Source organism: Equus quagga, unplaced genomic scaffold (genome assembly GCF_021613505.1).
Source record: "Equus quagga isolate Etosha38 unplaced genomic scaffold, UCLA_HA_Equagga_1.0 202625_RagTag, whole genome shotgun sequence".
Lineage (NCBI taxonomy): Eukaryota > Metazoa > Chordata > Mammalia > Perissodactyla > Equidae > Equus > Equus quagga.
Window position 1 is genome coordinate 8,041 of NW_025798601.1, and position 9,906 is coordinate 17,946.

The 9,906-nt window shown below is 36.3% G+C and overlaps 1 pseudogene; it reads left to right on the forward strand.

Moving 5' to 3' along the window:
• The first annotated feature begins 6,620 nt into the window (after positions 1 to 6,620).
• Positions 6,621 to 7,544, forward strand: LOC124233435 (olfactory receptor 5P3-like; annotated as a pseudogene).
• The last annotated feature ends 2,362 nt before the right edge of the window (positions 7,545 to 9,906 follow it).

Below are 9,906 nucleotides of genomic sequence, written 5' to 3' on the forward strand. Positions count from 1 at the left end.
AACCTAAATAAACAGAAAAACATGCTATGTTCTTTATCGAGAACATAATATTGTTAAGATGGCAAAACTCCCCAAATTGATGTATTCATTGAACATAATCCCTAACAGAAGCTCAGGTGGCTTCTTTGTAGAAATTGACAAGCTGATTCTAAAATTCGTATGGAATTACAAGGGATCCAGAATTGCCAAAACATTTTTTTAAAAAAAGACAAAGTTGGAAGACTGACACTTCCTAATTTTAAAACCTAGTTCAAAGCAATAGTTCAAGATAGTGTGTGCTGATATACAGATAGATAAGTAGTTCAGTGGAAGGGAATTGAGAATCAATTCAACTCATGTGTCCATGGTTAATCGATTTCCAAACAGGGTGCCAGAACCACTTAATAAGTAATGAAGAGTATTTTCAACAAATGTGCTGGGTCAATTAGATATCCACAAGTAAAAGAATGAGGTTGGACTCTCACCTCACACCATATAGAAAATTAACTCAAAATGGCGGAAAGATTTAAATGTAAGTGTTAAAACTATCAAACTCTTAGGAGAAAACATAGGGGTAAATCTTCACAACTGTTTTTTCCTGAGTTTTTTCTTCCTCTTCACGTTAATGTTCTCCTTCCTAGGCTCCTTCTCTTACTCTCTCCTTCCTGTTATTTTATTTTAATTTTGCTGAGGAAGTTTCACCCTGAGGTAATATCTATGGCCAATCTTCCTCTTTTTATTTTTTTTGCTTGAGGAAACTTAGCCCTGAGCTAACATCTGTGCCACTCTTTTTCTAATTTGTATGTGGATCACCACCACAGCATGGCTGTCACGTGATATAGGTACATGCCTGGGATCCAAACCCATGAACCTGGGCCACTGAAGCAAAGTGCACTGAACCTAACCACCTGGCCACAGGGTAGGACCCTTTCCTTTTTTCCTCCATTCTACTTTTCTTACTTTATATTATTAGAGCCAACCAGTATAAAATTACTGTTAAATTGTTACTCATTTTTCTAAGTACAAACTGTCAAAATTCTCTGTCCAAACACCAGGATGCTTACTTGATATGTAGACAATGGTCCTCTCAGCTGGAAGCCATAAGGGAAATTGCAGGAAAATTGTTGTCTGAAGTGAGCTCCAGATTGGAATGTACTGTACATATCCAAACCAGAAGCTAGTTCTTGGATAGATTTTGGCTCCTCTAGTTATTACCTGTTTCAATTGTGTCAAATGGCTTGAATTCTTGAGTCTTAATTTCCTTATCTACAAAATGGGAATAATAAAAATGATACCTATGTCAGAGATTCACTGTTAGAATTAAATTGGGTAATTAGGATTTTAAGAGAAGAACTTAGTGTGTGGTTAGAGAACTGACAAACAGGGAAAATCTCCTGGATGTGGGGCACAGAGCACTGTGACAGTTGAGACATCAACAATGGATTTCTCTCTTTTCTTCCTCTTCACATTTATCTTCTCTCCTTCACTGGCTCCTCTTACTTCCACCTTCCTTCCTCTCTACTCCTTCTTTCCTCAATCCCTTTTCACTCTCTCTTTTCCCCAAATCCATTGTCATGTAAATTCCTGTTTCCCTATTTTGCAAGTGGATTTGCAAACAGCAGATTCTGTGGGGACACAAATATATAAACAAACCCAATGCCATGAGAGGAGACAAATTGAGACTCAGGAAAAAGAGATGCAGGAAAAAAAACATCAATGCCAGTGAAGGTATGAACTGTGTTTATGATTTCATCCCTGGAATAATGTAAAACATGTTTTTGTGAATGAAAAGATACAAAGTTGGCTTCTGACTGTTCCTACATACTTGAGCATTGGTTTTATTGTCCTCTAAGCCAGCCAAAAATCTCTTCATTTTCAGTTATTCTTTGTAAAGTTCCTCTTATCTCTAGCACTAGGTGAATTCTAGTTCTCTTAGGCTATCTCCTTCACCTTTAATTATAAGCCACCCAATCTCTTCAAATTGCTAGAAGTCAAATTTATAGTTTTTTCATGATTAACCTTTGACTGCAAGTGTTTTCATATTTTTGGTAGGAGTGAAATCGAAATACCTTTCTTTATTTTGAAACTGCGTTGTTACCTTGGAAAGAATTGTTGGCTATAGCAAAATACGTGTTTCAACGTTCAATTTTTTCACTTAATGAAATACACTTAATAATTAAAACAAATCAGAGGCTTACTGAAAATTAGTACAGGTCTATAAAAATATAGCTTTTATCTCAGCACAAAAACCATTTTAATAAATTCTTTTTGTATGATCTACTTTATGTATAAAATTAACAGATGAAACATCAGAGTGCTGCCAAGAATTTCATTTTCCTCTTGGCTCTGGAGGCTTTTCAGCCTTTTGAGACTTTAACCTTGATGCTGATGTAGAAAACTTAGATATGGTTCAAAATTGAGACTCAAAGTAATTAATGAAATGAAAAAGTTAAAATTACGTGAAGAGGTTGAGGACTTAACACTTGGCAGGGGGCATTTGGGAAAATGGAATGGTGAAACTTGTGAAATGTGTGGTCAGAGAACCTCTATGAAAATTATAATTCAATGTTGAACAAAGAATGAGACATGAAGACTCAATAGGCTCTGATATCACATGTAATCAATGTAGCTGTGATTTGAATCCCAGTTGGAAGCCCTTTGGGAGCTCTCCTCAGCTGCATTCACTCCAGCACAACTCCATGGTCCCTCTCTTGGGATTCTTCTTTCTTTTCTGGGGTTTCTTTCAAAGTATTTTGCTTTCATTGTAGAATCTTCTCTCCACTACACTCATCAACTTTTCACAGAATTCATTCTCTACCTCTTCATCTTAACTAAACCTAGTTGTCTGAGAAGGGCACATCTGCTTCTTAGATCTATTGAAGAGAAGTTACTCAACTGCCCTATTCTACAGGCACCAGCATACAATGTTGACATTCTCCTATCTTCTTACCATATTTCTAAATCATTTATCTGCATCTTCATGACAAAACATTTCCTTCATTGATTCCGGACATCTTAGTATTCATAAATATCTGCTAAATGAATAAATGAATAGAGAAAACAACTTCTCCCGCCTATCAAATTTCTTCGTGGCCCACCTCAAGTACGGACCAGTTCTAGACTTTTGAATTACAGTCACAGTATGTGACCAATACATATATCAGGATTCTGTCACAGTTTTCCCTCTGAAAAAATCATGAAAGTGTGAAAATAGATGCATAAACCCCATTAACTTGGGAGAGTGATAATATTGGTCAATGAATTTGCACTAACCAAACTCTGAGGCAGATCAAAGGGGAATCTGTTCACAGTGATTTTCCAGTTATGCAAATGTAAATGAAAAAAAATCAGTGTTTTTCATATTTCTCTACATATAAAATCACTTGAGGAACTTTTGTTAATCACAATGCACAGGCCATGCTCCAAATCAATTAAATAAAAATCTTTGGATGAGATTCAGATTTGAGTATATTTTAGTTTCCTGGTGATTCTGATCTTCAGTCTAGGTTGAGAGCACTGAGGATGTCATTGTCAAACTTTAGTGTACATCAGAATCGTATGGAGGGTTTTCCAAAATACTGAGAATGTGCCCAGTAAAAGTGGATAGAAACCAGTCAGGCTCCAGACAGCTAACAAGTGTATAAGTAATGGTCCCTTAGGGTAGGAAGCCAGGCTAGCTTACCCCTGTTTATGGCCTAATACCTCTTCAAAAGGGAAAGGTCACCCTGATTGGAGTGTATGTCTCCAAACAGGAACAGTTCTTTGGGTAGAGACAAAGGAAGGCAGTAAGGTCTAGAATACAAGCAACTGAGGTACAGTGCCTGGCTATACATCTTGCCCACTTCTCTCTCTAATTAATAACAGAGAGCAATATCACTGACTTTGTCCCTTTCCATGTGGGTTGTACAAACAGTGGGCAGTTTATCAGAAAATCTCAGTTCTAAAGATGTACTTATGATAACCATTCCCACAATATTCTAGGATTTTCAAAATCACACAAAAATGACAACAAATTCAAAAGACAACAAAAAATAAACCCAAAGAAATAGAATTTGTAAAGCTATCATAATAAGATGACATTAAAATAAATGTAATGAGTATCTTTAGTGATTCAGGAGAAAGTACTACACACATAAAACAAGAACAGATGATTATGAAACATTAACAAGAAGTTAGGAAACTCCATTGGAGATTTTTGAAAGGAAAAATATAAGAATATATCTTGGCCTTATTTCAGAGGCTCAACCTAGAGAGTCATTTCATTGTTTTAATGGCTTCACAGTAATCTATAGGATGAAGGTGTTGTATATTTTTAACCATACCCTTATTGATGCACAGTAGATCTTTTGCCATATTTTCACTATTTATACAATCATATAATGAACATGTTGTTATAGATATATTTATATTCTTGGGTTATTATTCTCGGATAGATTCCTCAAAGTGGAATTTAAAGGATAGTATTTAAAATTTTAACAACTTTTGCGAGAATATTTCCCCCAAATTTCTAGCAAATCCATATCTTTTCGATAATAGAGAAGAGTACGTTTTTCTTAGACACTTGCTATTCCCAGATATATACAACCATTTTAATGTTTCCTTACTCTTTTCTAGCCTCAATGGCTCATTTCTCTCATGGATTTCTGAATTTCTTTCCTGAATGTGAAGGGAACAAAAGCTACATGAAAGCTCTCACCCCATACCTTAACTTATTTGTTCTCTCACTTCATTCAGTTGTGTAATTTATTATCGGTCTCTCAAGACTGGAATACCAGAATGTGAGTTCGCTGAGATCAGGAATTTCTTTCTGACTTTTTGGAATAAAGGAAAGGGTCCTCAATCCCAAGCACCTATGAAATTAAGTATCACAAATCCACTATGCTTCAAGGCCTAGGAATAATACTCTGTGGCTCAATGCCACACTCTCTATGGATCCACTCTGTGATCCTGCAGGTGAGATCTCTGTTAGCACGACTCCAGCCTCTTTGCCCATGGTCTGTACCCTGGAACCAAGGCTTCAGTTTCTGGGCCAAATTTTCTTCCATTGAAGACATCCTTCCTTTTTCTTGAATGGTAGCATATGTTTGAACTGAGTAGTTTTCTCAGCCTGCTTCCTCTCTGTAGAATTTTAAATATCACAGATTTCTTTTATTTAGTTTTGTCTCTGTCTCTTTCAATCTAAGTGGAAATGTTTCTGATTTAAAAAAATCTTTTGTGTCTCCTATGTATGTTATGGTATTCACACCAGTATACAAGAGGGCCCTCTACAAATCTTTCCTGCATAATCCCATATCTATTCATGGCTTATTCTGATATTTTTGAGGTATTCCTTAGTCACATGTCTAAACTATTCAGCACTTGGAAAGCATTTTCCTACCACACCTTGGCTTTCTCTCTAATGCATACTTTTTGGACAGTGAATATCATAATTTTAGCACTTTTTTCAATTTAGAGAAGACAAGAATTTCCGAAATCATCAAGTCTTGGTTCCATTTCCTTACTGTCCTTTCTTAAATTATCTCTATCTTCTCACATTTCACTAGTATATGTAAGAAGAAACCAGTCTGCACCTTCAGCATTTTGCTTGTAAATAGCCTCAGGAAAATATCCAAGTTTCTCTCTTACAGGTCCTGCTTTCCATGTAACTGTAGGACACAATTCATCTAGGACTCTTGCCACATATAACAAAGATAACCTTTTCTCCACTTTCCAAAGATATGTTCTAAGGAAATAACTATTTGTTGAGCATCCACTTACCTCTGTGAGCCATGCTTGGCGTTTCCACATACGTCATTTTTTCAAACCAAAAATCCTATGAAGTATATACATATATTTACAGATAAGGCAATGATGGATTGAAGAGTTGACATAAATTGTTTAAGATTCCATAGATAGTCACTGGCAAAGCTGGAATCTGATCTGAAGCCTGTATGGCTCGAAAGCTCAATGCATTTTTGCACAACACTTTGCTTCCATGTCTTAATGGCATTTGGAACTAACTGTGAATTAGTGTCATATATATTTATTTTCTTTAAAATTTTAAGTTTTAATTCAGTTTTAGGTCCATGCCTAGTTAATAAAGTTCTTAGCTCTGACCTGAATAAAGATAAGGAAGCTAGAACTTAGGAGTTCAGATACATAATTACAAGGTGTTCATAACATGGTATGTTACTGCTCAATTAATTCCCATACACCATTTTTCAATCATTTCTGTTAATAAAATTGTGACATGTAGCTGGCTGAGCACATGGCTGTGATGCTGGTGTTTTCTGACTATATGTTCAATCTTCTGGAGATTGAATATTTGAAGTGAAAATATTGTTCTGAAATTTTAGATGACCTCTATCATTCAAGGATCTCCTAAGCTGACAACATGATGCAAATAAGAGTTAAGTCTGTTAAGTTAAAATACTTTTTTTTCCTGAGTATTCTTAGCCTTATATCAATGAACATATATACTATCAAGTTTTACCTGAGGTATGATGTGTAAAAGTACTTCCTACAAAATCTAAACTTCAGTTCCTAAATTTTTGCAATTTTTATTACATAACCATTGTAAAAATAGGTATTCGAATTTTAGTATTTTCTTCCATTTTAATATCCACTTGTTCTTCTTTCAGTGGGCACGATTTCCAGTGCAGATGGGCATTGGTAACTACACAACTGTGTTCATTCTTTTAGGGTTAACAGAGGATACTGCACTTTGTGGCATTTTACTTATTGAGTTTCAAGGAAATCTATGTGGTCATATTAGTGGGCAATGTCAACATAATCACGTTAATCAGAAGCAGACCTCAGCTTCATACCTGATGTACCTTTTCCTCTTCCATTTGGGCTTTGTAGATATTGGGTACTCCTCATCAGTCATACTTGTCATGCTCATAGGCATCCTCAGGGAAGGAGCCTCTCTTCCTGTTGCTGGCCATGTGGCTCAAATCTGTTCTGGAGTCACATTTGGGAGAGCTGAATGCTTCCTGCTGGCTGCCACAGCCTATGATTGCTATGTGGCCATCTGCTTGCCAATGCTCCACTCCACTCACCTGTCTTCCAGAATCTGCATTCTCTTAGTGAGGATGTTCTACCTGAATGGATGTGTGAAAGCTTGGACAATTTACTAGCTGTTTATTAAGTCTGTCCTTCTGTGGACCAAATAATGTCACTCACCTTTTCTGTGACTGTTCATCACTTTTAAAACTTTTTGTTCTCAAGATTTTATTTCTGAAATAATTCCAGCCATATCTTCTAGATCCATCATTGTGGTCACTGTGTTTATCATTGCTCTCTCTTATGTCTATATCCTTTTCTTCATCCTGAAGATGCACTCTACTGTGAGGCGGCACAAAGCCTTCTCCACATGCACCTCCCACCTCAGAGTTGCCACTCTGTTCTTTGGGACCATTACATTCATTTATGTGATGCCCAAGTCCAACTACTCAGCTGAACAAAACATAGTGGTGTCTGTGTTGTACACAGCTGTGATCCCCAAGTTGAATCCCCTCATCTACCGTAAGAGGGACAAGGAGGTTAAAAAGGCCATGGGAAAACTGATGGCTAGAAAACATTGATTGTCCTGAATCAATCAGATTTTAATAATAAAGACTGTAAAATGAGGACCTCTTCTGAAGATGAATGGACAATGTACCAAGTAAACTTCACTTTATATTCATAGTATCCTAAACTCATAAATTTCATTATGTCATTCTCAAGAAAATTTTCAGTGTAAAAAATAAATATGGATTCACTAAGATGGGAACATCTAGTTCCCATATTACCAAAAAAATATAAATAATGATTTGCTTCCTCCTTCTATCACTTACCATTCTTGTACCTATAGGTAATACCTTTTCAAATAAGTTGTATTCTCTTTGAATTCAGTCTTCTGAATTAGCATCTGGAAGCATCTGAGACTCCTTGAATGGGAAATAAAGGGTAATGTTGGTATCCAAGATCTCATCATCTGATAGAGGTGGTATCTATATTCTACAGAGTATTTAAGGGTTGAAACCAGTGATACTGCTGGTTGAAAAGCTTCTATTGTCCTTTGACCCAAACCTGACAAATAATATCCCTCCCACAGTACGTACCTCTGCAAATGAGCTTCATCCACTCAACTCAGAAGATATCTGAAAACCCCCTTTTGCTAGTACTTCTTCCATTTCAGGAATCGATTCCACCAAATACTGTAGAACTAGTCCCCAGAGGGCAGCCCACTGGGAGCTAATTGCCAGGACCTAACTCCTGTCAGGGTGAATAAGTTAGGATTTTTTTATTAGGGTATTTTAATCTTGGGAATATATGTACACACTGCTGAATGTCTATTGAACCAATTTTTTTCCCTTCTATTCCTATTGCCTCTGATACTGAAAATTCTCCAGATTAACTCTTCTCTGGGCTTCACATCCTCCCAATTGATCTGTCTACCGCCATTGCTGAGTGCCAATCTGCCAACAAAATACTTCAATTTGATCCTGGGACAGTACAGTTGCCCAGGAGTTCAACTGGCTAGCTGATGCCAGCTTGATTACATTTGACCCCTTCCATCTGGCCTGTTGAATGCTTGGTTATTGTGCCAGCTGAGAGATAATACCTGGAAGTTGGGATTTCTGTCCGACAGAATGAGAAATGTGCTTTAAAAAAAGGAGACAGAATGCATGGTTCCAGGTTCCAAGGGAGTGGAGGGAGGAGTGGTATTTCTCACTATTACATTAGACAACACATTGCTTTAGCTTTCCATTGATCCTGGAGCCAATTACTACAAAGCTAGTGGTTACAAGCAATACAAATTTATTATTTTATATGTCCAGAGGTCAGAAGTCCAATATGAGTCTCATTGGGCTAAAATCAAGGAGTTGGAAGGCTGGGACTTCATTCTGTAAGTTCTCAGGAATAAACAATTTCCTTGGGTTTTCCAGCTTCTAGAGGTCACTCACAGTCTTTGGCTGTGGTCTCTTTCCTTCATACTCAATGGCAGTGATGTTACATCTCCCTGCATCTTCCTTTTCTAGTCACAACTTCAACTGACACTCTTCAGCTTCCCTCTTCTACTTTGAACAATGCTTGTGATTATATTTAGCCTAACTGAATAATACAGAATAATCTCTCTATTTTAGTGTCAGCTGAGTAACAGCATTAATTTCATCTGCAACCTTAATCCCTCTTTGCCATGTAAACTTAACATATTCTCATTTCTGGGGTTATGATGTGGACACCTTTAGGGGGTCATTATTATTCCTACAACGTCCACTGGAAAACATTTTGCCTTCCATTAATTGCATACAATAGCATCCTTCACTCAAAATGCTTCTGCCAATCTATTAATAGCTAGAGGCCAATACTTGTCACATTTTGCTTTATAGAAAACCTACATAAAGTAATATGCTAATCTTATGGGTACAATTATTAGGTATTGACAAATGAATACACCTATGTAACCCATGCACCTATCATGATATAGATCTTTGCTATTCATTCATGAAGTTCCCCTATGACCTTTTCTTTTCAGACTTAGTTAGTATCCTACAGAGACACCCATTGTATGATGATGATGATGATGATGATGATGATGATGATTATTTTACCATGACTTAGTTATAGATTTTCACAAACATGGAGTCAAATGATATGCCTTTTTTTCTGTAATGTTATTTCAGTTGGCATAATGTTTTTAAACTTTATCCATATTTTTGTGTGTATGAATAGTTCATTGAACTAACAAACGAGCTCAACAATGTTGTAGAATACAAGACTAATATATAAAAATTGTATATCTGTATACTAGTAATGAGCAATGTAAAAATGAAATTAAGAAAACAATCCCATTAATAGAATCAAAATGTAAAATATTTAGGAAAAATTTACTAAAACAGGAGTAAAATGTATGCCCTGAGAACTACAAAATATTGTTGAGAAAATGAAAGAAAACCAAAA